Here is a 19,029-nt window from a genome sequence, read left to right as displayed (position 1 = left end):
AAATTTTAGTTTTCGTTAAAATTTTCGAAATAAAATTTAACATTTTGATGCAGGGAAAGGCAAGGGGGGACCCTTCCCTTTCAAATCGCCCTTTTAGCGGCAAGATCCGACTAGTCCTTTTCAAATGCGTCTAGGTCATCCCGCCATCTCCGTTTAGATCTCCCGTGTCTGCGATGACTATCCTCTGGCATCCAGTTGGTAGATATGCGGGCCCACCTTTCCGGCTGCATGCGGATAATGTGGCCGGCCCAGTTCCATTTCAACCTGGCGGTCTTCTTCCCTAAATCGGCTATGCGAGTTTGGGAGCGCAGTATAGAATTTTGGACGTGATCTGTTCTTCTTACATCTGATATACTACGCTCCATTTCTCTCTGGCAAACCTTCGGTTTCTACTTTTGGTTTTCCGTAAAGGACCATGTTTGGGCACCGTAGGTTAGGACGGGTAGTATAAACATTTCGACGAGCTTCCGCTTTAGTGACAGTGGAAGGTTACCTTTCATTAGCTCTTTCATGGACCAGGAGCTCTTCCAGGCACTTGTGACACGTTTGTCCAACTCTTTGTCCCGTCGGTTGTTAAAAGAGGTTATCTGGCTCAAGTAAGTGTATTCGTCGACATAGTGTATGACGTGTCAGCCTACCTCGACCCTACGTTTTGTGTTGTTGGTCATAACCTGGGTTTTTGTACGGTTCTTACTTAGTCCAATCTGAAGGCTTGCCGTGCTCAGATCTTTGAGCATTGATTCGAGTTCCAATGCAAAGGAAGAGAATAGGACAATGTCGTCGTCTGCAAGACGAAGGTTTGTTAACTGTTTGCCACTAACAACAATGCCTTTTGATTGCCGCTAGGCTCCTGAAATTTTTTCGAGGGTGCTAGTAAGTAATTTTGGAGATAGTGGGTCTCCCTGTTTCACGCTTCTTTGGATTTAGAGAGATTGTTGTATATTGCTTTGATGAGTTTGATGTATGTAGCTTCGATTCTTCATAGTATCTTTAAGAAGGTCTTGGTTATGGAGTGATGATTCTATGGCGGAATGACTGATGCTGCCAAAAGCTTTGGAATAATCCACGAATGCTAAATATAAAGGTTTATTAAACTCATAAAACTTTTCTATTATCTTATTTCTTTAATACTCCTGCTGCACTCAGTCCGGTTAGTCCCGCTATGGTATGGTCCCGGTATGGCACCCTCTTAAAATACCTACCAAAAAGTCCCGCTATGGTACCCATCTTTTAGATCTACGTTAGACAATAGAAGGTACAACTGAAAAGAAAAGTGTATCTATAAATAAATACTTTTAGGAGTGCATCAATAAAACGTCTGTTTGCGATATTAAATCAGTCTTTTATTAATTCAAAATATTTATAAAAAAATATCAAACAGTAAAACGAAATATTAATTGCAATGTAATTTTTAAAATAATCAACAATATTAATTACCAATAATCAACAATAAAAAATATATAAAAAATCCACATCTCAGAAAAGTATTACTGTAAATATTATAAACTACAAATAAAAACAACATCCAGACATAAATATTAGTTACAAATAATCAACATTGAGAAAAGGCAGTAATTGTAAATTTATATAAACTACAAAAATAATCAACAACCAACTAGACAAATATATTAATTACAAATAATCAACATGGAGAAAAAGGCGCAAATTGTAAACATAAACTACAAAAAATAATCAACATCGAGAAAAGTATTAAACATTTTAATAGGCTAAAAACAAAATTAAAATAAACTATTTTTTTAAATGTTCTGATCGAAATGTTGACTTTGATATGTTAATCAGAAAATCACCAATGGAGATAGCTTTATTTTCGTAACTTTTTGTTAGCTTTTGAATCTGGCGGTCGATTTCTATACTTGTTCTTTTTCTTGAATTTATAGGTGATCTTTTTAGTCGAAAGCTATAACAAAAATCATCAGTTATTTAAGTTAAGCTATATTTTTTTCAGTAATCGTCTGTAATAGAAGGCGACAACCAATAATATCTACCAAAATAAATAAAATCAAATCCATTTTCAAATTCTTCTATGTACTCGTATTACGTAAAAAAATATATATCTGCTTTTAAAAATATTATATCTGCTTAAAAATATTGTCTAAAAAATACAACTTACTTGGCTTGTTTTATATCAAAGTGACATGTGTCGTTGCCAATTGTTTGCAGAAACAATAATAAACTGGGATTTTTTCCAATAATTTTGTTGAATCTGCCATTCCATGATTCCGCCAAGTTAGTTGTTCTATGGCGTTCATTATGGCAACACCAAATGAGGTCTGGATATTCAAGCCACTGAGTCACAAAATAGTCATTGAATTTGGTCATAGCTTCATCGTCGAAACTGAAAAAAATACTTATTAAACGTTCGTACTTGTAAAGCAATGAAATTAACAGGTCCTTACTGATATTGTTGTTCTTTAAATAGCAAACTAAACCCGGAATAATACTGTCTCTCTCTATTTTCATAAAAACAAAAGGGAAGAGCTAGATACGAATTCGAGGAAGGGCTCGTCTCTATTGTTTTACGAAAAAACCGGTTGGTCAGGTAACTACCTGAAGTGAAACGACAATTACCGAGCGTGATTTGTTTAAAAAATAGTATCAATAAATATTATCTTGCTTAACTATAATCGTTTAAGAAAAGATATTTTTTATTAATACTATTTTTTTCTTAACGCATTGTATAACTTTTCTTTACAACAGTACCAAAAACTGAAGGGTACCATAGCGGGACTTTTTGATAGGTATTTTAAGAGGGTGCCATACCGGGACCATACCATAGCGGGACTAACCCACTCAGTCTACCCGTCACGTTACCCATTGATTGATGATGATGATTGATGTTTAATTTGACTAAATAATGAAAGTTACGCACAAAGTTGATCTCTATTATATTACTTACTTAATAATAAGTAAAGATTTTTTAATTAAGATTGTTTAATACAATGTTTTCCTGGTGTCTATTCACTTATGGTTTTATTTACTAATAAGATTTAACTTTTTGATACGGTTTTTTACCAAAAAAATTACAATATACCATTTTTATTTGCAAAACTGTGTTTAATTTTTGACATATTTTTCATGATATTGGTTCAAATTTTGAATGCAAAACGGACTTATATGCTTTTTTTTCTTAATAGGTAACAGCTATTACAAAGTTTATATTGTAGACAGATAGAGCTAAAAAATACGCATCTAATGATATATTAACATCTTATATTTAATTAATAAATATATAAAATATTATAAAAAAACTGTTTCAAAAATTTGTTTTGGCTGTCCTGTAAAATTTATAGTTTTCGATTTGTGGCCCTTTTGTATTCAAGGAGCGAGGTGTGATAGTATGTATGTTAGTGTGTAGTATCGGAAGTAGGAATTGATGATTACCAAATTAAAGAATGCTAGTCTCATTATGTAGTTTGCTTACACTCGATTTGTTTTGTGAAACAAAATTATTAAATCTAGTGAAGTGTCGTTCATATTGTTAAGGCTACGATAAACTTAATTATGATCCTGATATTGATGTATTGCACTGATAACTTTGTATTGCACTAACAAATATTGTTAAACGTTGAAGCATGTTCTTTCTATGTGTTGTAAAACATTTTCTTGTACAAAACTTCAAAGTAAGTAATTAAATTAGCAGTATGTCGCATAATTCCGAAAATTAGGTATTTTAGTTTAGGAAATAATTAAAATTTGTCATTTAAAATTCGTTGTAAAAGTTAAGATTAATTTTCGCTTTCAAATTTGTCCATAGCTAATTAGATAGCAGACTGGCCTGATAGTCATTATGAAATATACTCCGCGAATAAAAGCTAATGGTTTTTAATTTGCTCAAAGACTTAATTTAAAGCTGATATTTTCCAATATAAGAGGAAAAAAATACAGCTATCTAAAATCAAGATAATTAAAAGACTAATCGAGTAACGTTCTATCTACATTTACGTGTACTTTAAAATACTTCGACATATTTTTTGAGAATCTAATTAACTCCAAACATTTTTCGTATAATTACATGTGAAAATGATTTTATCGTACGTCCCTTGTATAGGGCTGGGCTCATATTCGACATGCTATCGATCCCTCGGGATCACATTATACGAAATGAGTTTACGATAATATCTAACTCACCTGACTCTTTACGTTTTATGCTGTGACAATTTATTGCTGTGTATGTTGTATCCGTTATCTCAAGTCAATAAGGGTAAATATTTCTAAAATATAGCCTCAAAAATCTTGATATCTTAAATGTAACCATCTACAATACCCGCCAAAAATATAAGCTTTTTCTGAGAGTGATAAGTTTTATTTTTTAGCGTTGCAAGTTGTTTATATTATCTATAGAATACGGAGATAAACACGAATACCCATTTTGCTTTAGAATTGCTGACCTTTCGGCGCAGGCTGCAACTGCAAAGGCAGTTTTCTTCAGAGAGATTGCAATTTAACTAACTGTCAAATCGTAAAACAATGCAAGTAAACTTGAAATTGAAGAACATGGAGAATACAATAGGATAATAGGTAATTTATATAATATTTTCAAAATGCAGTTTCTTTGACGTTACTACGTTGTAAAACAACACAATATGTTGCGTAAGATCAATCCCACCCAAGACTACCGCTGATCTCTTACGACACCTCAATTTAAAAGCTTACACATTGACCGACATCCAGTCCATTTACAATATATTTTTATGACGTATCAATTCTATATTTGGGACACGTGATCCCTTTTAATTGGTCCATTCGAATTTATTACTCCCTAGCCAATCAATGCTTCATCGTTTTATTCTTTTTATAGCCTTTCGCAGCTTTTCCACCAATTTCCATTTTCATATTGTAAAAACGTGGTAGACGAATATTAGTCTATGAAATCAAATTAAACGAAAGCACCAGCCGTGAAGTTATTACATAGTTAAAATACTATCGTGTCTTAGGCAAACGTTTGACATTTGAATTTACATGAAATGATGATATTTTGACAAGTGTCTACTGTAGGAGTCTTTTTAATAACGCAGACGTAAGTGATTTCCAATCTCCGCTGTAAAGGATTATAAAAATTATAGCTGTACACCTACTCTCACTAGATTTTACCTAACTTTTGTGCCACCTGCTATAGCCGTCAATAACAAACATCATAAACAGGATGAAGTTTCGACGTTTGTTTTTACAGCACTATTTATTGACAGACAGAAAGGAGGTTCAGTTTGTCTTTATTTCTCTCAACTGCATCTTTTTCGAACTCAGAATTGAACTCCATAATACAATAATTATCCAATAATTTTCCTAAGGATACACAAACTGAATGAAACTATCACGTGAGCTAGCTAATATACCGTTTATTCACACATAACGTTCACCCATACTCGTGTGAACTTCGATGAACTAATAAACTAAAGCTGTGTTACACTTAGAACAAGCTGTTGAACTTGCCAACCGAGAATTCCCCTGCCTCATCAGTAGTAATGGCTCGCAAGCACACCGCATAGCTACGATGTTAATAACTGGATGAAGAAATTCAATGAAAAATGTGGAGAGAAAGAAAATAGATACGTGTAGTATGATTAAGATAGTTTCCAAGCTTAGCACGATTCGCTTTGCTCTGGTTTACGTAGTTAGAAATATTTTAATGCACTTTTATCAGATTAATTCTTTATACAGATGGGAAATACTTTACTTCCCTGGTTTTTGTATGAATAGCTCGAGTTTACTGTTGCACATATGATTCATATAACACGAATAAATCTATGGTATTCTGTGTTAACGATAATTTTTAAAATTGTACTCGTAAAAGGTTCATCTAAAATTATATGAAATTAAATGTTATAGCAATTATAGAATATTAAATATCAAAGTATATCTGCATACATAAAATCACGCTTTTTTGCCGTAAGTGTCCTTCCAATTTTCTTTGCTTCATTAACACCCATACATGTTGTCTTGCAAAAGATAACTAGAATATTATAACCAAGATAGGATCAAATAAATTAAATAAAAAATCTCTCGATTCAATATTTGTATAGCACAAAATACCAAATTAGATTTAGATTAGTTCACAATACACTCATTTTACTCTCAGCACTAAAAGTGCTCGCTCGTAAAATATTTCAAGACTCGCAATTCACAAAGAGCTGTAATAAACTGTTTCATAACCAAAATAAATTAGCTATTTCGTTTTCATAACATTTTCTATGATAACATCGTACATTCCCGGGTGTATGTAAGTAGGTATATAAAATATTATCCTGGATACAGGACATAAACGTGTCAACCTCAGTTCGTCCCATGATAGTCATTTCTCTTTATATAAACACTTCATAAATTCCCAAAACAGGCATTCTGGAAGATAATAAGTACCTAATTTGAATAGGAAAAATAGCGAAGAGGATTTACGTAATGACTTTCTTTATTGTGTCGTAGAATTTATATACTTTATACCTATAGCAAAAAAGTTAATGAACTATTGTAAGACCTTTATAAAATGTTAGGCTGACCTGGGAGGGCAAAGAAAGTTGGGTTACTACCTAATAATGATGATAAAGATGTCTAAAAACGTGTAGATATTAATGCAATGTTTTCGTATGACAACACAAAATTATACATAAGAATGCGCAATAAATCCGGCGTCGTAGTATTATTGAACAAAACGTTCGATAAAGATAAATTCGGTTACTTTTGTAAGAATACAAATAATAATTACTGTCAAAAGCACTTAGTTAAAAGCATACAAGTTCAATGCACCTCATTTCTTCGGGATCACAAAGAAAACACTCTCATAGCGCACAAACAACACCAAAGAACTTTTTGTAAGAAACACTCAAACCCCATTTTTTAAACTCACCGCGAATTACTTTGAAAAGCGATAAAACAGCGAACATTGAACCACGAAGATGTTACTAACTCAGAAGTTGATGGAGCCGTAAAGATTCACCAGATTTACGGCCCAACTTGCTTGTTTACTTTTTCATAAGTTTATTTCATAAATGTACTGAAGGGAAACGAAGTTTTGGATGCACAGATGTGGTTTGTTTTGATGGAAAATCGATAGAGCGCAGAATGTCGTGTTTACTTACGTGAAAATAAGAGCACAAGTGTGTTAGGATAGTAAAAAGACGAAAAAAAGAACATGTTAGTTGATTCTTTAGGACAGAGCAATTTACAATACTAATTTTATGGAGAGAGGAAAGCAACGCTAACATAAATGACGTACTGTAGCAAATATAGAGAATACAATAAAACTATTTTAAATTTAATTATATAACATATAATATTAGAGCACGCAAATTTTGCTCAAAAATATTAATTTCTATTTCTTGTTTCTTCTTGTATTACTATAGGTCCTTAAATCCCTCTTCGATTTATATGTACAGGAATGAGTACTTTGTAATCACTAGTCAATCTTCCAAGTTTTCAAGCACGCTTTCTTGCACTTTCGAATGTCGGCTTGTGGCACCACAACTTTTAATTAAAAGTAAGGTTTTTTCATTAAATATAAGTCTAAGAGAACCGACTTCCTGCAGCAATGTGGAAAAGAAACGTAAAAAGTAGACAAATAGGAAATGGTAAAAACTAGAATAAAGATTAATTAACTAACAACACAACAAATATACGCCGGAAGAAAGCAAGCCAGCAATTGCAAACATAGAACGATCTTACAAGAAATTCTTAAGTAAAGAATGGTTTTCAATATGTACGTGTTGGTCATGAAAAAGAAATTTAAACATAATTGAAGACTATTATTTAATTTTCTCACCTTTAAAATGTGATTGATACTACAATCTATAAAAAATGCTTTCTGCTGCTGTAAATTGTCAAACGGCTTGCAATATTTATTTGTTGGTGTGCCAGGTTTTAACATGGCTTAACGATTGTTATCGGCTTACAAACTACTAATATCCGTCTATGCAATTCGTGTCAAAAGTCACTTAACCGACTTGATCTTTTACCGACCAGTGAACAGAACCAAAAAAATTACATTCATAGCAATTAAATTAAATTTTCCACTACGACCGTCACCATAAAAAATGAAATTTTAACCATCAAAAGCCGTTTAAAAGTTAAGTTAATTTCCGTTTGTCAGTCACGGCGACTCATTAGCATCGGCACCGCGACGCCAGCTAACTGTGATTGGCGTGTACTATTGAACAATTGGGACTGAATACTGCGCAGTCAATCACAATAAAATATCCATTATGTGATAGCTGCCGTCTCAAATTGTTCTTAAAATATAGTAATTTACATTATTTCTAAAATATAGCTGTGTTGCTTGATTATCGACTAATTATAGGACATATAGCCAGCCTAAGATCACGGCTCATGAAAAACGGAGCCGAACCGTAAGGTTTTTTTAGGTAAAATGCGTGTTCGCGTTAATTTCTGTATTCTATTATATAATAAACATACAACGCGAAAGTTTGGAGTTATAATTATACGAGAATTTACACGATTCACACACAAACACTTTAATTTTACTGCGACTGAATTTAATTAGATTTTAACCACGGCTTATAGACACACTATCGACTATTGCCAAACGAGTGGCTGTTGCGTTGATCAGCGCCAGCGCCTCTAGCGGGGTGCGCAAGAACTATGTTTTTGAGTTATTTAAAATGTCAAGCGCCCGGTACTCGATAGTAATAAAAATATGGGCTGATTACCGTAGCAATAAATATAAATGTATGTGGTAATTCTAGAACCTAGTTACCTAATATATTAGTTTTCTTAATTGATTGATAATGTTTTACTCAACTTAAAGTTGCGGTTTACTTAGTCTTCGACTGCCGTAGTTCAGAAGATTAGAGCTATTTTCGCTTTTAGTAGGAATTTCTCATTTAAAAGTTCGGTTCGGATATTTCGAAGGTCAGCGTCTAGTTAGTTTGTAGCAAAGAAGTTAAATACCAAGTAGAATATAGAGGTACAATCATAATTAATACAGTTATTTGTAGAGGCAGCTGTGCTAATTTACAAATCTTTTAATGGATTTTTTACGTGTCTTACCATAATCTGACTTAGTAGAGAGACATTGATGAAAGGTTTGTAGCTAGGAAAGCTGTACAGAATTTTTTATTTTCGACATATGTGTTACGCAGTCTAATGCAGCTGTCGGTGTCCTGTTTGCATCAGCTACTTTATTTTCGGCATGCACGGCTTTCTATTGACTACTGGGACCATAAGAGTAAAATATTCACTTTCGAATTGCCAAATTACTATCTCTGCCAGGACGGCATCACATCAATCAATTGATGGTACCATAAGTTTATAATTGATATTGATTGATGGTTTTCACTACGTTGGTAAATTTTCCATCATCAAATGCGGTCGACGGTCAACCCTAATACTTACACGTATATACTTTTGGAATAAAATAAATAAATAAAGTATAAATATTTCTGGACAATTCAAATACGGTCATCTGATTCCAAACTAAGCTACTATGGTAACCAAACAACTGATAAACCCCCTTATATACTTTTAAATACATACTTATAAAGATAAATTAACAACCAGGCTCAGAACAAATACTCGTGCTCATCACACAAATATTTGTCCCGGGTGGGATTCGAACCCGCCACACGGGGCGCTATGGTTATTGCGGCGAGGTGACCACTTTAACCACTGCACCAAAACAAAGGGATAAGTAGAGACCAAAGGATCCAAATACAAACTCAACCTTAAACTTCAAAGCAATTCAAGAGCGTCCATAACAAGTTTAAAATAGCTCCTTACCTCATTTTTACCTTTCTAAAGCCGTAATAAAAGATAAAAATAGTGGCAAGTAGTTGATACGCTCATATATTTGCCTGTTCACACTCAACAGGTGACCTGGAATACCTCACGTGCACTTGAGAGAAGCTGCTGCACTTTGCTGCTTTTATTTTTCTGTTTCATTTTAAATGCGTGGAGTTTCTGTATGGGAATTTTCGCTTAATATCGTACAGTAAGTGTGGTTAAAAAGTTTTGTAGTACAGTAGCGCTTCCTTTCGCGGTGGAAATTTTAAATCTATCTATTGAAAATTTCACAGTTTATAAATAAATGCCATTTATCCAGAAGTGGCCACACCGGACCTTACTCTCCAAAATAATTTATTTCATATGCTACATTATTGTCACCAACCTTCAAGCCCGCTTTCGAGTTGATAAGCAATTATTGTAGCTATACAAAAATGGGTTTAGCAAAAATTATACAACCAACTGTCACCCATAAAGAAGTAGTGAATATAATAATTAATTTTATAGCAAAGATATAATAAAAACATGCGTAATAAAATAATTACAAACAAAACTCACTTTATACAAGAGATATTATTTCAGAACCTGTAAATACATTTATTCACACAAGTACCACGAAGGCTAGTTATATTACCAAACATCAAGGCACTTCAAACGTAGCCGAAACAGAAACAAAAATAAATTTACGTAAACATCTGAACGTCAAACAAACACCTGTAGGCTATGAAAATATTTTGTTTGTACTCCACACAACTTGACAAACGACCCACTATTTACATATATTATGTTTGTTTGTATGTATCTATGTATCTGCTATAAATCTGTCTAGAAGGGAAACAAAGTGTGATAGGTAACAGTAAGGTTGACTTTTGGTTATGATATAGAACAGTTATATTCCTTTCAAATTCAAGTAAAAAATATAAGTAAAGTTGTCATTTTGTTTTGTGTAATAAATTAACATTTATTTATTTCATTTTCATTTCAAAATTACTAGATACTTTCCTTGCTTTCGTTCCCACTATATAAATCATGGCCTACCTATAAGAATAATATGTGCCAATCTAACGTTCTTACAATTAATTACTGCTGTCATGTTTCTTCAAAAGAGGTAAAGCTGTTTTTAAGTGTAAGACTTACAAACATCTATTTATATCATACATTGGACATGCAGGTAGGGTAGAGTATATAATTATACCAAAAAATATATTAAAAATCGTCCTTCATAATACGATTTTTAACGTGTCTTACATGCTTTACTTCCTCACACTTCCCTGTTACAGCACAACCTGAAAAGATAATAAAAACCTTTCCAAAAATCCGTTACACAAACCGGAAATTAAAACACATAGAGCGCATTTGTTGTTCTTCTGGAACATTTTAGAAATAAGAGGAATTTAATTTGTATAACGGTAAACATGCACAATTATTGAATTCTCGAATGCATGTAGAAATTTGAGATTGATTTGAATCAATTGAGTATTTTGAAACATCAAAGTCAATCTATAGGTACTAATAATTCTTCTTCTTCTTCTTCTTATAGTGCCTCTCCAACTAACGAAAGTTGGCAATCAGCTCTGGATATTTCGTCTTATCCTTTGCCAGACAAAAGAATTCAGCAGTTATTATACTTATAATACAAAATGAAAAAGGTTTAATGTTTCGATATTAGTTACTCAATCACACCAAAAGGATTGAACACATTTTCATGAATCTTAGCAATGTTTTAGCTTATGTATTCAAATAACTCATAGACTGCGGGCTCCGTGGCACAGTGGTTAAGGTGGCCCCACGTCACCACCAGTGCGTCGGGAGGTCGTGGGTTCGATTCCCCCACGGAACAAATATTTATGCGATCTACAAATAGTTGTTTCGGGCCTGGTTTTATTATGTGTCCGTTGTTTGTATCTTTATAAAAGCCCCCGAGTTACAAGAGCAATTCTTAGTGCAGGATATTTTTTGAACTACACAAATACTAGGTTTTACCCGTGGTCTTGTCCGTAACATAACACAAACTTACACTTAACTATACGCTAACGAAATCGCCGAAGACGCCAGTATTAAGTAATTTAAAACCTAAAACATTTAAACACAGGGGTACACGATACCGAGCGACCGAAATACATTACTGCCTTATTGACATCGAAACAAACACATCCTAATCAATAGCATCAACCCCATAATCCTTGTTAATACATGTCATAGGAACGAACGCTTCAACGACCGCATATTGTCATGTGCCTGTTGCTCCACTGAATCAATTAAACTGTATGTATTTCACGGCACAATACAAGCAAATTGTTCGTGGCTTTATGGCTACGGATGTTATACATGTATTATGAAACACTATTACGATAATTATGTTCGTTTAGAATATTGAATGAATTTTTAATGATGTTATAGTGATTGGTATGCTAAATTAATAATAATTGTGTGTTGATGGTTTAATTAAATTAAATGCCAACCTTCAACTGCTGCTTTCTGTAGAACGAAAACCTCTAAAAATATATAAAGATAGATCTTAGTATAAATGAACTCTTGCCATAAACTACCAGTTCAATCACTTCTTTTAATTCTCAATCTATTTAAAACTTTACTGCGTGTTGTTTCGAAATGAATACATTTTATTGAATTATAAAATTAAACGATACTCTCTGCTCAATTTTGGTCACGACAAAAGTTAAAAAAGGTACACAAAAACCTTTCCCAGTAAATTTTCTTTCAGCTAAACGACACTTAACCAAAATAAAAATTAAAAAGAAAGCAATATCCATAACACTTGGAAAGTTTCCTCTCGATTAAGCCTCGAGTATCAGATAAGTAGAGTATTTTCAGGCTGTCCTTAGGGATTACATTATAATAACCCGTTTTGTTCGCTCCAACATTTTCCGATGTAAGAATAACCGTCGAGGCGGAGGATTCGAAAATTATGTCCCAAACGTTGGAAACTTCACTGTATTCTAGAAAATGTGAACCTAAGTTTGACATAACCTCTTAGAACTTTTAGTTCAGATTATCAATCAGATTACTGTGATAACTTGATGACAGTTATAACAGAAAAGTGCTACAATTGCAAAAGAAACGGATTAATCGTTTTCTTAATCATAAACTAAACTATCACCTCTACCGATTATGTGATTTTTCATCAAATTGTGATTGAACTGCGCACTTTTTGCTAAGACGACATTTGAGAACTACGGTTAAGTAATGTCTATTTTCGTAACCTTTGCTAGAACACGGCAATAATCATAATGTGTTTGTTCAAGACCTAAACAGTTACATTTTATCTTCCGTATCTCTTTGATCCCTCATTTAACGGCTTTACGTAGTCCCTTAATGAATTAATTTACTTAGTAAACCCCATAATCACTTTTCACCTACGACACCTTTGTAAGGGCAGTTTTCCATCAAATGAGAGATGAGCGTTACAATATCCGCAGAAACACAGACACACAGAGAGTGACTTTGTATTGAAATGCTTTCTCAGTTTTGCTCTACCATTTTGGCTGAAGCTTTAAAATGGTTTTCTACATACAGTACTACCAACTACTAAATAGTTATCGACAATTCTAACGCTACATGCTCAGCCCTAAATCCATAAGCTCTGACCTTAAATCTCTCTCTCTCTCTCTCTTCCATGCTATGAGTCCCATATGGTAGTGGGGTCAGCCTTCCTGGTCTTTCTCCTCCACTTCGCTCTATCCTGGACATCGTCTTCGGTAACCTCACACTCACTCATATCTTTCTGAACTACAGTTTCCCATCTAGTTTTGGGCCGTCCTCTGACCTTAAATCAAGTAAATAATTAAATTTAAACACTAAAATTAAAGCGAATTTTTTTCAGTAATTTTAACGCCGGAGGAAAGTTCGAAATAACACAAAAAAGCAATACAAGTAAATAACAAAATCAGTAATGGTTGTTTCAAACACATCTCATCTCCTCTCGTTCTGTCTTCGTTTTAGTGGAAAACAGGCCTAAGGAACAAGGCAATCTCGGTCAGTGCCGTTTCTAATCTGTTCTAATTGTAACATGTATTCTGAACGTGTTCATAATTCATTCCGTCGCGACAGGTGGTACAAACCCCTTGTTGGAATATTATACGCGTTAAATAATTCAACATATTGTGTTCACCGAGATCTATTGTTAGGTACCCACTGATAAATGACTGTTCTTGTACGATATCCTTGAAACTGTGCTGAATTTCTAGCGATGTAAAAGCTAATTTACTATTTCGAATAAAGAAACCGTGTGGGCTGGTAGTGTGTAGGTTTTTGTGAAAGATTGAGATTTTTTAATTTAATTAAAACAGACCGTTATTAAGCTATAGGGTTCGTAATTTTGACTTAAAAGCTATATATTTAAAACTATAGTCCGGTAACTCAAACACCTTACTTTTTGATACTTGCTCGAATTAATACCTACTTAAACGTTGTATCGGATTAAATCAAATTATAAAAGATTCTATGTGTTTTTGATTATTTAGCAACCGATTAACATAAAATTTGCCTTAATTAGACACAAATAAGCCAACCATACTCCATCCTAATGCCACCCTCAAAGCAGCCTCTTACGAATTTCTCGGAGCCATGCTCCGATACTATAAACCTAATAGAGGCTCAATTATATCTGGGAATGTCCAACAGAGCAGCAATTATATACGTGGAGTGTACAGGCAATCGCCTCAATTGCCTCGACTATTGTTGATTGCTCGATTTAACCTTAGCCTGATGAGCAAGCGATCAAGTTAAGTCATGTGGGTTATTAGCCTGTCTTGGCATAATAGCACTTGCTTTTGCACATAAGGGTGGATATGTATAGATGTATTTTTTTAATATTTCCAAATATATTACAAGCGTGTGAATAGATTCATGGCATTACCAATTTTTCTTGATGTATTAACTTAGTATGTAACAAGATATTATTATAAAGTAAAATAATACTTCAATTCGCACCAGTAGTTCCTGAGATTAGCGCGTTCAAACAAACAAACTTCAAACTTTAAAGTTTTATAATATTAGTATAGATAAACTATTTTTGTTAGACTAAATTGACAGATGAAAATTTTGTGGTGGTGAAATATATTCTTAATCTCTTGTCTTTTTGTTTCAGACCATTCGTGTATCCAGAATACAGCACATATTGAAACATCTAGAAAACTTAGGTAAATATTTTATATGACACCCATAACTTATTCTCAAATTTGACTGCCTCTGTGGCGCAGTGGTCTAGGTCGCCACGTCGATACCACTGCGTCGGGAGGTCTTGAGTTCGATTCCCACCCGGAACAATTATTTGTGCGATCCACAAATGATCGGGTCTGGTTGTACTTTGTGTCCGTTGTTTGTATTTTTGCAAAAATCCCCGCGAAACAAAAGCTATTCCTAGTGCGGGAGTTGCATTTTTAATAAAAAAAAATAGTAAACACTACTAGGTATAGTATATCATTCCACATGAGCAAAACTATGAGGGTCAGTTCGTATTTAGAGCAACAGTCCTAATATAAATGTATCAGTCTGTAACGACATTGTTTGTTACTTCAAACCTGAGAGAGTGGTCCTTTGAGCTCAGTCTTTGTACTCACTTCTGTTTATTCAACAATATTTGCATACATACTAATTTAGGAATGTATCTGAAGAAGTCTATTGAAGCATTTATTATTGGTCTGTCTCTAATATTATTTGTGGCTCCCAGGTTTGGAGCAGTTACTTAAATGCTAATCACTTCTTTCAATCCAGATGTTAGATCGATATAAGTTTACTAGCCGACCCGCGCAACTTCGCTTGCGTCACATAAGAGAGAATGGGTGAAATTTTATCCCGTTTTTGTAACATTTTTTACTGGTACTCTGCTTCTATTGGTTGTAGCGTGATGATTTAACGTTCCTCGATAAATGGGCTATCTAACACTGAAAGAATTTTTCAAATCGGACCAGTAGTTCCTGAGATTAGCGCGTTCAAACAAACAAACAAACAAACTCTTCAGCTTAATCTATACTAGATTAGAACTAAATGCGTACATAACTATATAGAAAACTAAAAATAGGTGTGTTGTTAAAAAACGGCACAATTGAACTGTTTTTTATATGGTATAACTAAACATAACAATTATTAAAGTATCGTTTTTTTTTACTTGACTACAATTATAGCATATTGCAAATAGTAAGACCTTAGATTTATACACCATTTTAAACAATTCATACTTCAAAACTTTATGGATTGAAATTCAGTGTCGGAAATAGTTTCTTCATAGAAGTGAAGCCAGTTGGAAGGAAGCTCGGCTAATAAATTGTAAAAGCTACGTAGGATGTCCAACGGACGGGTGAGTTTAAGAAATGAATAGGTCAGACGTGAATGTCTGAGTTGTACAACGAAGAAACTTTTGTTTTATGCGAACAATTTAAAAGCACTTACTTCAATTAGATACTTCAAATTTGAGAAAATAACACCTTCCTTAGTCGTCACGTATAACATTTATGAACAGAAAATATATTTTTCCAAGCGTATAAGGATTTCAATTTGCTTGAAGTCGCTTAATCAGTTCGTAAAAGGCATCGTTATATTATACGATAAATGATTAGTTGCATAGAAAATTAACAAGTTATATTATTCAAGCCGCGTATCTACTATCATCATTTAGAGTGATGTGATGAATAGCAAAAAAACATTTGACATTCTTTGTATGTATATATATTCTAACATATTCCCCGTATATTCTAACAAACTTATATAATTAACACATATCCAAATAGACAGTTCACATTACGTGACAACACGCAACAGAAATAACAAAAATAGAACTAGGGCCCTACCCAAAAACGCCATTCATTAATTTCGACAACATTTGCCCACCAAATACCAATGATTATTCATTTAGATACAAAATTGTTGAATTATGAATATTATTGCATTCAGAATATTTCTAATTCGCTGCATGCAATGTTGTGACGTAAATTTCCGAAAATTGTGTGAACAATTCACTCAAATGCCGCATGTTTGATGCATAGCTTTAAACTATTTTGGAGAGCAAATATCCTAAATATACCCATTTACGATTTACACGCAATTTTAAATTTTTGTGTAACCCGTTACTGTCCCACTGCTGGGTAATAGCCTAGGAACGAGGGAATGGTTAGGCCTTGAGTAGGTACACTACGCTGACCTAGTGCGGGTTGAGGACTGTCAGTACATTTTAAATGTCAAACTCTTGATACTCGACAGTACCTAGCGACTGTAGAAAATGCGATATTAGTACATGGTGAAAGTCCAATACGTTTAATTAAAGTTAAACGGTGAGGTCGGAGAGCATGCTAGTTAATTCAAAAAGTATAATTCGTCAATTAGTAAAGGAATGGTTCCGACTATAAATCTATACTAATATTATAAAGCTGAAGAGTTTGTTTGTTTGTTTGTTTGTTTGTTTGTTTGTTTGTTTGTTTGTTTGTTTGTTTGTTTGTTTGTTTGAACGCGCTAATCTCAGGAACTACTGGTCCGATTTGAAAAATTCTTTCAATGTTAGATAGTCCATGTATCGAGGAAGGTTATAGGCTATATATCATTACGCTACGACCAATAGGAGCAGAGTGGCAGTGAAAAATGTTACAAAAACGTTGAAAAATATTACCCATTCTCTCTTATGTGACGCAAGCGAAGTTGCGCGGGTCAGCTAGTTATAATATATTGGACGTTTCTTTCCTTTGAAACTCTGATTAATGTATTTACATTGACCCAGAGAATATTCATACGCATGTCAAACGTGGTTAAATCTAGCTTTATACGAATGACCGCAAGTCACTTTACGTATCTTTTCTGGTGTATATCTAGTAGGCTCGACTCGCGACTTCGTCCACATTGAAAGATTTCCCGGCATAAAAAGTATCCTGTGTCTTAAGCCAAGTTAAAACCTCTAAAACTTGTTAATGTTTTAACTATATATCGAATCTGTGTAACTAATTTATCCAAATCATTTAAGTAGGTAGTTTAAAGTTTTCGTTTTAAATAATAATATTTCATTTCGCTCAAACATGCTTTAGCATGATATTCGATCATATGCATCTATTTGTCTTTCGCATCTCAAAAATAAAAAGATTTTCAATTAAGACAGTTTCTATCTACCACGTCACATTTTACACACTAGCATTTCAGATATTTCAATAACTAAAGCAGATTTCCAATAAAACTGCTCAAAACCTTGTAATCTCTTTTAAAAGGTTTAATAAATTTCAGGCTTCATATTGGCAGATAAAAATGGTTGAAAGCGTTGCAACGGGCCGCGTGTGGGAGACAAAACCTCAATTTACTTTGTTAATCTACATCACACATGTTCTATAGGTAGTGGGTAACTTTACTAGATTATGTTCTGCTATAATGTCATTAGTTTTGTTACTAATATTGAATTGTTGCCGCAAAATACTTGTACTCCCTTCTTCTCTTTTATGTTGTATCTAATTCACAGTGCAAAGTTAAGTTAGTAACTCAAAAAGCAAATGAAGGAAATCTAGTTTAACAGACAATCAAATGTAAACTGTTGAGGTCGAGGCTAATTCATTTTATTAAAATTTATTGGCAAGGCTTTTAGCCAGCAAGAGGCTATGTCAGCCTCTTATGGAAACTCAAACTATGTACAATTAAATATAAAAAACTCTATTCTAAGAAAAGCGAAGTCTTGGTTATAGTTCACAATTAATAAAGTTCATAATATCTCATTGATCTGTATTCGAAAACCCAAGTTTTGCATTTATGAATAGCAATTAGTAGGTATATCCGGTTAAGTAGTAAGTGCTCTCTACAAAAGTAAAACAAGCCCGTGTCTTATTACGTATCGTATAATGTCGGTATTATATATCATTAGGTAAACAATAGCCTTTTTAACCATTATTTATTTGTCCAACCACAAACATATTAGTGAAATGCACAAATATTTTTCACTGACCCAAAACGCATTAATTACAATCAACAATTAATGAGCGTCGAAATTCAAATTATTTACCCAACGTTGTATAAATAGTATGCGTTAACGGAATTAAAATCATGTTGATAATGGCCGCTCGCACGCGAATCGGTCTAGCCGTCGTAAATATAACGATAATACTATCCCTCGCTGTTTTATAGGGGTACATTAAACATATTGAAAAACGCATGAAATTGAGGCTTTCGATGTAAGGGAGAACAACGTTGTTTGCACTTATTTTCCTATCGTTTAAGTAAAGCAAATAAATGTGCAAAAAAATCTGACATAATTACTACTTATCAAGAAATGGAAATACTATCCGATGGTACAGCGTATTT

General features: G+C 33.5%; 1 protein-coding gene across 4 annotated transcripts in view; it reads left to right on the top strand.

The window, feature by feature from the left end:
- Positions 1-19,029, top strand: part of LOC142973500 (tachykinin-like peptides receptor 99D) — a 162,664-nt gene that overhangs the window by 94,285 nt on the left and 49,350 nt on the right. For all 4 annotated transcript variants that reach the window (XM_076115265.1, XM_076115268.1, XM_076115266.1 and 1 more), the window contains exon 2: positions 14,855-14,906. The gene's annotated coding sequence lies outside the window, so the exon portion shown is untranslated. The remainder of the gene's footprint in view (positions 1-14,854; positions 14,907-19,029) is intronic.

This window comes from Anticarsia gemmatalis, chromosome 6 (genome assembly GCF_050436995.1).
Source record: "Anticarsia gemmatalis isolate Benzon Research Colony breed Stoneville strain chromosome 6, ilAntGemm2 primary, whole genome shotgun sequence".
Classification (NCBI taxonomy): Eukaryota; Metazoa; Arthropoda; class Insecta; order Lepidoptera; family Erebidae; genus Anticarsia; species Anticarsia gemmatalis.
The sequence above is the reverse complement of the archived record's forward strand: the minus strand, read 5'-3'. Positions and strand labels throughout refer to the sequence as shown.